A 12768-nucleotide genomic window follows, 5' to 3' on the forward strand; every position below is an offset into this window, starting at 1 on the left:
TTCAATGCACCTAGCCCAATGGTAGTCCATCACGACAGATCGCTGGGTGCTTCGAATAATATCTACAGGCTATTCTGTTCCCTTCATAAACAAGCCCTCTTACACAAGGTGCCTCCCGTATGTCCCACCCGCTCAGAGGGAGGCCGCAGCCTTGGAAATACAAAAGCTACTAGAAAAAAGGCAATCCAGCAGGTGCCCCCAGACCAGTCCAGATCAAGCATCTATTCCTGGTTCGTTTTGGTGCCATAAAAGACTGGGGACCTAATGCCGAGTCTAGACCTATCAACAATGAACCTGTTTGTTGCCAAGGAAACGTTCCGGATGGTCACGCTTCAATCCATCCTGCCCTTCCTACAGGAGGAAGACTGGTTGTGCTCGATAGACCTCAAGGATACGTACTACCATATTCTGATGGACAGGCGATCCAGGAGGTTCCTCCGCTTTCGGTTAGAGGTCAGTCATTATCAATTCAGGGCCCTACCCTTTGGTCTCACCACAGCCCCCAGGGTGTTCACCAAAGTCATGGCATTTTTAGCAGTCCACCTGAGACTTCAGGGCAGTCAGGTCTTCCCATAACTGGATGACTGGCTCCTCACAACCCCCACCAGGCATCTACTCTTACTAGCCAGGGATTTATTTCTCCGGATATCACCTCGGCTAGAGATTACCATAAATCTCAGGAAGTCTTCCCTTCAACCTGTTCAAGTGTTAGACTTCATAGGGGTGAGAATAGATTCTCGTCAGGCCAGGGCATTCTTAACCCCAGACAGACTACACAGCCTGGCACTTCGTGTGTTAGCAATTCTGCAGTCCTCTGCACCCCCTGCAGAATTAGTCCTGAGACCTTAGGGTCCATGGCAGCAGCTATCAACCTGATCCCTTGTGCTCGTCTGCATATGAGAATTTTACAGTGGACGTTGCAATCTCAGTGGTCGATTCTTCATCAGCCTCTAAATTTTCCGATCCCTCTGAGCAAAGTGTGCAGAAATTCTCTCGCGTGGTGGCTCCAATCTTGGAATTTGCAGGAGGGACTTTCCTTTCTTGCGCCCCAACCCCAAGCCATGGTGACCACAGACTCCTTCCTCCTAGGGTGGGGGGGCATTGTTCGGGCAGGACTGTTCAAGGCACGTGGACTCAAAACGAGACCGTTCTGCATATAAATGTTCTAGAGATGAGAGCGGTCCATTTAGCGTTGCAGGCCCTTCATGCTTGTCTCCCTGTGGGAACTATTGCGATCCAGTCAGGCAATATGTCAGTGGTCTGGTATATCAGCAAACAGGGGAGAACCAAGTCTTATCCCTTTTGTCAAGAAGCCATGAGAGTCTGGGAATGGGCGATCTCCACCAATCACTTTCTGATAGCAACGCACATTCCGGGTCGGTCCAACATCTTGGCAGACAAATTGAGCAGAACTATCCTTTCTCCCTACGAGTGGTCTCTGAACCCTTGTGTAGCGGAACAGATCTTCCTTAAGTGGGGTCAGCTTTGCTGTGATCTCTTCGCATCACCTTCCAACATGAAGTGCAGCGAGTTTTTCACTATAACCCCCCCCCCCCGACGGGGAAGCCCCCAGAGACGCTCTTGTTTGTTCATGCTTGGCCACCCAGTCGTCTTTATGCATATCCCCCACTTCCGCTCATGATAAAGTTCTTACAGGAAGCTCTCCGGATGGGGAGCGGATTGATCCTCATAGCCCCATTCTGGCCTCGTCAAGTCTGGTTCCCCTGCCTATGGTCTCATCTCATAGCTCCACCTTGGATCTTGGTTCCCATTCCGGATCTGATTCGTCATCCCTCTGGAATGCTTCCTCTGAATCTAGACAGCCTGAAGCTCACAGCTTGGCTGCTCAAGTTCCACTAGCTGCTAGGACTCCCGGTGTCTCTTCTCCTGTTAAGTCTATCTTGGTTGCAGCACATAAATCCTCTACCAGGAAAATTTACTGTAGCAAATGGAGACACTTCTCCATTTGGGCTTCACAGAGAAATCTAGATCCTTTTACCGCTCCGATCCCAGCGGTATTAGACTTTTTGTCTCATATCTTCTACAGTGAAGGTCTAGCTGGTGGCTATTTCTCATTCCCATGTAGGGGACAATTTAGGCTCTCTCGCTGCTGCCAGAATTTGTAAGACCTTTTTGAAATGCACTTTTCTTCTGAGACCTCCTATTAAGAACTCGTCCCCGCCGTGGGATCTGACTGCGGTTCTTCAGGCCTTAGTTGCACCTGCTTTCGAGCCCTCTGCATCAGTTGACTTAAAATTTTTGTCATGGAAGACTGCTTTTCTGGTAGCTATAACTTCAGCAAGGAGAGTGTCGGAGCTTCAAGCTCTTTGTATGAAACCCCCATATCTTGTGTTTCATAAGGACAGGGTGTCTCTCAGGACTAATCTGTCTTTTCTCCCTAAGGTTGCTTCTGAGGAAGACATTAATCAATCTATTAATTTGCCTGCCTTTTTCCCTAATTTTCAGAACAAAGGGGAATACAAACTTCATTTGCTGGATGTTACAGGCAGTTGCGTTTTTATTTGCACAGGACGGCGGCCTTTCATAAATCTGATCAACTTTTTGTTTCTTTTGCTAAGCCCTTTTTAGGGAAACCAGTTTCAAAAGTGACTCTTGCTAGGTGGATTTCCCTTTGTATTGTAAAAGCATACAGAGAGCTTGGTTTACTAGAACCAGTAGGAGATGCTCATTGTACATATTCTATGGCAACGTCTGCAGCATTCTGGTCTAGAGTTTCCCTGGATGACATTTGCTCAGCGGCTACCTGGGCTTCTTCTCAGACCTTTATTAATCATTATAAACTGGATTTGGTGTCAAGTGGAAGGGCTTCATTTGACTCTGCAGTGCTCCGGAATATCCTTCCTTAAGGGCCTCCCAAGATTTCTGGTAGCTGGGGATTCTGTCCCACAGGTTGCTGATCAAATTAAGTTAACTACTTCAGATAAAGAAGTTATGTACTCACCATAACATTCCATCTGAGTAGGTAAACTTCATTTGTTAGCAACCATCCCTCCCTCCTTCCCCCTTACCTTGGCATTATTTTTGCTGAGCTCAATGTTAGGAGTTCACAAGTTGGTTTGTCCTTGGTTTAGGGGTCTCAGGTTAGTTTGTTGGTGTCACGTGTGGAGTAGCAAACTCTATCTGAGGATTGGAAGGAGGTGGCAGTTTAGTATGGGTAGGGGGAGGACCTTGGAGCTCGGATCTTTTTGCTTGGTATGCTGCCGGCTCGGATCCGTATCAGATTTGAAACCCACAGGTTGTTGACAAATGAAGTTTACCTACTCAGATGGAACGTTATGGTGGTTACATAACTTCTTTTTTTGGTAACTGAGTCTGTAATACTGGGACTATCAATGATAGGTCAGCAGTTACATTCATCCTCTCCAGTCACAGTTTGGCACTTTTTCATGAAAACTCCAGCACTAAGCGACATGTGGCCACTACTGGCACACACTGATGCCGTCGTCAGATTTTGTGTGTGCCTGCCTCCTGAACCTACCAGTCCTGTTTTAGTTGCACAGCTGATTTCATTGTTTGTGTCATTGTGGTTACTAAGTAATAAACTATGACTTGCACTAGCATTCTCTGAAGAGGAGTACAGCATAAAACACTGCTTTAAGTACCAGTGGTTTAACTCGGGCTCCTGGAGAAAAAAACTAACCTACCTCACTGTCGGTGGATCATCATCATAGTCATCAACCCCCCTTTTCCCATTTTTCTGCATGGGATTGGGACATTTGTGTCAACTGTTGCTATCTGTCTGTTCAGTGCCACTGTCCTACCTTCTTTGATGCTCAAGCTTGACTGTCACAGGTCTTCTTTCACACAATCTTTCCACTTCTTTGATGGTCACCCTAATTTCCTCTTGCTTTCTTCTTGACTGTCCCAATGATAATTGTATGCAAAATGATCAGCAGGAAGGTCCTGTGTGCATCGTGTGTTAGAGCTGGAGCAGTGTCACTTAGTCCAAGAATCCAAGGATAGACAAACTCTCATAAGGGTTAAGCAAATTTGTAGAAAGAGCCTTCAGTTCTTTGCAGGTGGTGAGCACACCCTTTTCTAGAGAGGGCTCACTCTTGCACTTGATGTCTGCTTCAATGGTTAAGGATCCAGAAGATGCACCCTCCCATCTCCTCCCCATCCTATGGGTTTCTTTCTTGGTTTTAGCACCAGCCACCCTCATATCAATTGGAGCTTTTATCTGTCTAGTTTGGTGTCAGGATGTGGTCTCAAGTCATCAGGTCAGGTTAGGGGTAACTAACTTCAAGAATTCCCTTTCTCTCCACCCTAACAATCTCAGTAGAGTCTGTTGGCATAAGGGGGTATAGGATGTCTGCCTATACCAGGGCTTTATGGTTCAGTGTTGGGACTTAAAACAGGTGTTGAATCGTTTCGAGCTTGAAGCACTGGTGTGGGGATATGGCCTGATGGTAGTGCTGGGAGCAGCACACTGTTGTCACGTCCTCATTTACACCACTGGCTTGCACAGTCCCAAACAACGGATTCTAGTTGCCTGATATTTAGCATGCACCCATTGATATAGAGTGCACCCATTGATTTAGCATGCACCTGTTGCACTGTTGTCCCTGTAGGAAATTGTGACTGGTGTAGCATATGTGGGGTGAGAAACTCCCTGCCACTCAGGATCAAGTTTAAGGACCCAGTGGACATGACTCTTTCCCATCATAAAGCCCCTTCTTCCTAGATTAATCCATTATTCAGAAGTCTCTTCAAGACTAGTCTGTTGTCTTCATTCTTGCCCCCCTGTAGGACTAAGTAGCCCTAGGTCATCTGCCCTCTAGAACCTAGACTCTGTCAATGAGTGCCTTCCATGTAAGTAAAGAAATATAGATGAGGCTTGACCTCCGTTACTAGCTCAGAAAGATGGGTATTGAGTGAACAGTTGAAAACCATCTAGCATTAAGATTCGTGTAAGCTACTCTGGTAGGCAATTCCAAAGACATGACCCCTGATTGGTCTAGATGCATCCTGCTGGACACTAGGAGACTCCAGCCTGCTGTGGCTCGATGAGTTGTATTAAAATTATTGGAACCCAAGTTAAAAAGGGCTAAATAAACCAGGATGAGAGCTTTTTTAAGTGATGAAAGAGAACCAGTACATTCTCTGCATTACTGGCATAATATAGCTAGACATCTCATTAAGTGACTCACCAGTTGAAGGTGGTCAAACTATGTCCAGTAGCCCAGTTAAAGGACATCGCAGTAATGGTGATCACAGAAGTGGTGATACCAGAGCGTGCACTGCCATTGTTACATCAGCAATAAAATGCATAGTCAATACAGGTATTCCTCAGATGGTAACAGGAGGCTTTAGTCGGTGCTGAGCTCTGGTTCTTCTAGGTAAGTGGATCGTCAATCGCAGAGAGATGGAACACCTTGGTAAGAAAACTCCAGCTTCCATCCGTAGGTAAATTGGCAAAAGGAACGAGATAATTGGAAAGCTATGCATAGAGTGGTAACCTGGAGATTTGGTGATGACTGCAGTCTAGTCCTTGACAGTAAGTTGATCATCAGTCACATGTAGATTCCCCACCTTGGAAACAAACCCCACCTTACAACCATATTTGAATCAACAAGATCAGGTGGTAACATGGGGATTTGATGAAGGCTGCACTTTAGTCTTTGGTGTTAAGTTGATCATTAGTCACTTGTCAGTTCCCCACATTCGAAACAAAACTCAAATTTGTCACTGCTTTTAAATAACTGGTGCTATGGAATTACTTGTGGTGGCATGAATATTCATAGCAATCATTTTGCTTTGAGATTGTTGTCAATCCAGTTATGGATGTATTTCAAATCCAAGGAAAGTTTATTTAGAGCATCTCTAAAGTGCTGTGGGAAGAAGAGGTATGCCTGAATATCTTTAATGCAAAGATTGGAATTTTAAAGCCCTACTTCAGCTAATATCCCTAGCAGAAGCATATACACAGAAAACTGTGAAGGACCTAGAACAGAACTCTGCAGCACCTGCATTGCAGAGGGTAAGGTGAGGAGGCATTAATTCCATGCATAATATTCTGAGTGTAACCACTAAGGTAGGAAACAAACCACTGGCATGCATCACTTGATATACTGCAACAATGGGCCAAAGGGTCAAATAAAATGCCATAGCTGAATGTATGAGATGCAGAGGAGAGATCAAAGGCGACCTGGATGGAGTAGTATTGGATAAAACTGGAGTTCCTCAAGGTTCCACCGTTAGACCCCTCCTCTTCAATGCCTTTATAAATGATCTCAATACTTTTTCCTATCAGAGTACAGTAATTCAGTATGCCTATGACTGCTATCATTTCCTCTTCCAACAACATAGAACACCAGAGACAAATAACCCAAGATGCCTTCACGTCTGAGTCTTGGTTCAGTAATGCACAACTATTACTCAACTCCAATAAAATAAAGCTCTTCCTTTTTATACCAAGGTCACTCTCTATAGACTTAATGTTCCCTAAACACAGAAATCAAAGTGGTCCCACACACCAAACTAGTTGGAATAATGGTAAACAAGAAACTTACCTTTTGACCTTCGTATATATAACACTATCAAAAAGAAATGCACCAAAAACTAGGGATGGTCTATCGGCACAAAAACTTCATGGATATAGCCACTAAAACAATACTAACCACAACTTATGTGCTACCCTCACTACTATATGGTTACCCCATATTGACCAACCTACAGGCTACACTAAAAAGCTTGAATCTTGCTACAGTAAAACTGCTAAATTTGCAATTGGTGCATCACACTAATCTACCACTGTACACCTCTTAACTCTGTTAACTTGCTTGAACTCCCTCAACACCTTAACTACCTTCAAGTAACAGTTGCACACAAAATTAACTATAAACCTGCAGCCTGCCTTAAACTTCAGTACTCCAAATCTGTACACCTAGCAGAACTCTCAGCTCTTAGAATAAACAACTCATTTCCATACATAAAGTAAACAGAGCTGCTGGACAAAGTCTGTACTCTTACTCGGTGGCCAAATTATGGAACACTGTACCCCTTGACATCAGAGTTCATCTGCAGCTTCACAAAATTCATGCATAGTCTAAAAGACTTTCTTAAATATTGGATCTGTTACTGTTCTATACCAGGCTGATTCCCATTACTCATCCCCTACCCTAGTCTGTTTCCCTACACCTACTCCCCCCCCAATGCCTCCAGTAACTACCACCATCTCCTGTATAACTTTGTGCTCAGTTACTAATCCTGTTTTTCTCCCCCCATCCATCCTGATACTTATCTCTAAATGTTTCTCTTCTGCTTGATTCAGTAACATGTTAAGATTCTTGTAGTACACTGTGCTTAATCGCTAACCTACTTTCTTTTCCTTCTCCGCTACCACCCATACTGATCTTTGTCTCTAATTGTTTTCTTCTGCTAGGGCTACTAGTACCAGTTCCACAGACCACACAGTACACCTGAAATCACAAGAGCCATGGTGCACTCTAGAGCACTGTGATTTCAGGTGAACTGTGTGGTCTGTGGAACTGGTACTGTAATGGGCTGTAGAGTCTATTAACACTGAAATTGAATTCCACTTCCTCATAAATGGCCTTCTTGAGGATCTTAGTTGACAGTAAAGGCATTGAAGTGGGTCCATTTCCATTCAGCTCTGCTTCCTTGAGAAGTAACCCATGCATCCTTAAGTTTGAAGGAGAAACTCCAGTCCGCAAGGGGTAGAATGCCAATTTGATAAAAGCCACAGATGCAGAACATTGTTGCAAGATGTACCAGTCTGGACAGGGATCCAAGTGGTCAAGTGCATATTGGAGACTCACTCTGGTTGAACCATTGCTGGTTGCCCCCGTGAGAGTACTAGGACAGGCACTAAACCAGGAGGAAAGCTTGGAAATTAAATGTCTAGCAGTAAGCTCACATTCTTCAGTAGATAAATACCTCCTGTTGGTAAAAATAGATGGCAAGCTTATCTACCACCCAGAGGAGCGCTGCAGGTCTGTTAGTTGTTGCTGAGTTTTCTTGAGATGGATGACAAGATGTTTTTGGATTTACTTCTGCATGAAAAAAGTGGTATTTCTCATCCGTTTGTCCACCAGCCGGCAAGTATGACACCATTTCCATTCTAACCTCCTACCTCTTTGCCTCAGATCATTGCACTGTAGGTCGTACCATGACTTGTGTGACGTAGGATGAACAGTGTACTCACAACTTGGGACAAACAGATTGAGAGAGGATACCAGGGCATTATTATAAGCCTCAAAACCTCATTAATGTTCTGTCCACTGAATGTCTACAACTGCTGTTTGGTGATGGAAACCAAATATGTTACGTGATTCGGGTTTGTACAAACTGCCAAATGCTGATTTGGTGCTAATCTAGGGAGACTGACCAAGAAATAGACTAGACTGATATCAGACCAGTTGACTGGCTTCAGCTGTAAAAGTCATCCATCACACGCAGCTGGAGCACTAAATCCAGTGCATGGACACACAAGTTGTTGCAGTATTTATTGAGCAAACTTTAATTCCTCTGCAATACACAAGAATTTCTTAACAAGAGCCAAGAACTCCACATCAATCCAAAAGAAGTTGCTCAGAGTCGACCACCTGGATGTTGGCACATAGGAGATGAAGTCTGTGAACTCCTGGAAGAACATCCTTGCACTACTTGGTGGATGGTAGACTGTGACCTACTGACAGTTTGCTGTTGGTGCCAGAACATATTTAAAGGAGTTGGAAACCCTGGGTGCAATCTCCTTCATCCACAGGAAGGAACAAAAACAAATAGCAACCCCACCACCAGATTTCTCTGATCTTGGAGTCCTGTATAACTGAATATGTAAGTGCGGTAATGGCCACAAGGGCCCACAGTTTTGTATTGACTTGTTTCCATGGTAAATGTGGATGGCCTTCCTTATCACTGTTGCAGTGTACCTTACTAAAGGGCTATTCTACTGAGGAGAGCTGTACGTCTTGCTAGGGCTATTCTACTGAGGAGAGCTGTACGTCTTGCTAGCATACCAAAGCCTTTGGCCCTTCCAGGCACAGTACGTCAGGCTTGTGTCCTGTCCTATATACAAGATGTAAGGTGCATAAGTGATATACAGGCACCTAATCCTCAGAACTTTGCTGCAAGCCTGAATGATACTTTTTGAATTTGGTTTGTCATTTGTGTTATTTCAGCTACCAAGCCTGTGGCAGATCACCCTTTTGGGGACTTTTCTGTCTTTCTTTTTGTTTACTGTTTTACGTGTCATCCAGAAAGGGGAAATGTGAGTATGGGAGGCAGATTCCAGATGATGATAGATGCTTATCTTTTTCTGCCTAGGTGCAGACCACAGTTGCACTCGGTGTGCTTATGTGACTTTTTTTTTTTATCCAAGAGTTCTTATCCATTTGTCCCTCTTTCTCTTTTCCTAGAGAAACCTCTAAAGTTACTTGCCGAGGGAAGCATGGCTTCTGAATCCACCCATTCGAACATTCAGCTGTCTCAAAAAGTAAAAAAAAATCCATTTAGAGACTTCTGCTGTCCAGTATCTGCTGGAAATCTCTGTTATGTTGGATGAAGAACCTGAGGGTTGTCTGTTTCCATCACCAGCTGTCTGTATTGTGACCCATTTGGAGGCCAACAGGGGGGCCGGTTTCTCACACACATGCTGAAGTTGAGAATACATATGCTACAGATGAGAAGGGGGAGTCTCTACTGATTTTTAGAAGAGTCTAAGGTGATTTCTTAGATGACTTCTTAAGGCTGAGGTTCTTCTGAAGAAAAAAAAAAAACAGAAGTCCAAGCATGTCACTCCTTTGGCCAAGGATCCCCATAACGACTGTCAGGATTTCACTCATGGTCTTTTTAAGGCCCTTATAATTTAGACGTCCCTCCTACAGTTGCCTTTTTCTTTCACTCCCTCTAAAAGGCTTAGGGAGTCTGACTCTGAAGATGTGGACCTGGACTCTGGGAGAGCCTCCAGCTTATTCATCTTGGATCTGTTCTCCTCTTGTTGTAGGCCCAAAGTCTGAGGATACTCCTTTCTCCAGATTCCCCTAATGAAAAGCCTTCTTTTGGTGACACCATTGTAAAAATGATGGAGCACTTCCAGAGGGAGAGTTCCCAAATTTCTCAACTCAGAAAAAGTATTAATGCTGTTTTACAAATGGATTCTCTCAGGCTGTCTACAGTTCCTCCTGTGTTAGAAGCCCTTCTGGGTACATTTTACCACATAGGTGGTAATCCATTAAGTACAGAAGAAGTAATTAGGGACCTGGGCACCCAAGTTGATAGCAATCTCTCATTTGACAGCCATGTGGCCAAAGTGGTTAGAAAAACATGTTATATAGCCCACCTAATCATGAAGGGATTCACATCTAGATCAGGGGAGGTCATCATCCCTCTTTACTCATCCCTCATCAGACCCATAATTGTGTACAATGCCCCTTTTGGGATGTACCTTACCAGACACCTGCAGCAACTGGAAAGACCCCAAAAGTACCTCACCAAGAGGATCAAAGGGCTCAAACAGATGCCATATGCTCCCCGGTTAAAGAAACTCCAGCCCTACTCAGTGGCATACCGCCTTCTCAGAGGCAATCTGTGCCTGACGTATAAAGCCATGTCCAACCCGGAATTAATGGACATGCTGCACCTCAGAAAATCCAAATCCCATTGAGCTATGCACTCGAGAGACTTGAACCTCAGCACTGAAATAAATGGGACATGCTGGAGGGACAGATTCATAACCCAGAGGCCCCCTTCACTCTGGAATAAAATCCCAGTCCAGGTTAGGCAGAGTCCCTCATTGACTCTCTTCAAGAGGAATCTTGATGAGTGGATGGGAGATCGTAGGTTTACCCTGGGTGTCACTTCTGTGTCACTGTTAGACAGAGGCACAGTATACTAACCTTGAAAAAGGGCATAGCAAAATTAATTTAAAATGGGTGGCGAAAGCCAAACACACTCTGGCTAGGCTTATAAATGCCCTAGGGCAGATAGCCTAGTATGAACCTATGAACCTAAGCCTAGTATGAACCTATGAACCTATTTACTGCTGCATCCCAGGCACCTATGAACCTAAGCCTAGTATGAACCTATGAACCTATTTACTGCTGCATCCCAGGCTCCTGAAGCCAAGAAACCTGATAACTTTTACAAGATGCCTGAGGCTATAAAGTTCTTGTATAAGAATCCCTGCTGTGACTTTGCAGTCATTTCTCTTTTTCTGCTGGTAACCCTTCCAATTTGCTTTCTTCTTACAAATGTCTCCCTTCTTACAAGGGAAGTAGATCTATGGAAAGGAATAGGGAAAAAATATGTACCTCAGTCTACTTGACTTTCAGAAATATAAACTGCCAGTCCCATATGAGGAAGTATGTGGCGGCTCTTCTGTCTAACACTTGATGGTGTTTTGACTGACATGCATGATTCCCAGTCTAAGACTTTTATTTCTTGAGTTCTGCTTCTAGATGGTTGGTCATTCTATCAAATGCAGTTATGCAGCTGATGGTGCTTCTTGTGTGGCTGCATCAAGTTCTGTTTTATGCAGGTACTCCTAACTTAGGTTACAATCTCTTCTTGATCATATAAAAGCCAGGTTGTTGCCTTCTGCCTTTGAATCCCAGAATCTGTTTGATTCTGCATCTGCAGAGCCTTTTAAAACCTTCCAAGATAAATGGAAGGTTATGCAGGACCTCAAAATGATTTTCTTTCCCTTATTCCTATATTTCAATGGAATTATCCTAAGTCTTCCTTTATGCTTAGACAACAGAAATGTCCTTTAAGTGGTAAGAAATCGTACAGAAGGATGTTATGGACAAATCCACTCAGGATTCTAGGGTCAAAAGCCCACTTTTAAAGACAAATCTGCTTCTATTTGATATTTATCCTTCCCTGCCTCTCCACCAAATTCCCGTTTCTCTCTGTCTAACTCTGTCCTACCCAATCTGGCAGCAGATAAACCACAAATTCCTGGGTTCTTTCCAAAATATAAAAGGTTACTCCATGGTTTGGAAATCCCTTCCACCCTTTTTCAAGATTCCTCAGTCCACTTTGACAACGTCCTCATTTTCCTGCAATTCGTCAGGACTGTTCGACTCAGGGAGATATTCAGCCTGTTCCTCCCAAATGAAGAGGCACAGGATTTCTGGTTCCAGGATGTTTCTGGCTCCCAGGAAAGGAGGGCTGTTGGAGGCCCATTCTGGATATCTCCTCTCAACACTTTTCTAAAGGTTCCCTGTTTCAAAATGTTCGTTCTTCAGTTCCTGTTCTCCTTACTTCCTCAGGCCCATCTAGTCTCTCTCAACCTGAATGATGTTTCTCTTCATATTACTATTCACCCTCTCCTCAGGAAATGTTTATGGTTCTCTTCCTCATGTTAACAGTTCTCTACTTTCCCATTTGGTCTTTCTGCAACTCCAGGAGTCTACCACATGTCTGGCTACAGTCTTCATAACTTACTGCAAAACGCCATGGTGTTCAGATGTTTTAAAATCTGGATGACCTTATTCAAGTTCCTAACCAGCGGCGGCTTCTTCAAAATATTGACTTTACCATGCTTCTACTGCAAAGTGTGGGCTCAAAAAAGTGTTCAGACTCCTTCACAGGATCAAGTTTTCCTGGGATGCAGAAATTGTACCTTGCTTAGGATGACTTTTCTTCCTCATTCCAAGATCACCTTCTTGACAACTTTCTTCCAGTCTCTTCCTTTACTTGTGGTTTCTGCAAGAGAGTTTCTGTGGACTGGAGTATGTGGTTTCCAGGCTCCACATGAAGAAAGCTTAAATGATATCGATC

Source organism: Protopterus annectens, chromosome 8.part0 (assembly GCF_019279795.1).
Source record: "Protopterus annectens isolate FY-2018-M chromosome 8.part0, PAN1.0, whole genome shotgun sequence".
NCBI classification, from domain to species: domain Eukaryota; kingdom Metazoa; phylum Chordata; order Ceratodontiformes; family Protopteridae; genus Protopterus; species Protopterus annectens.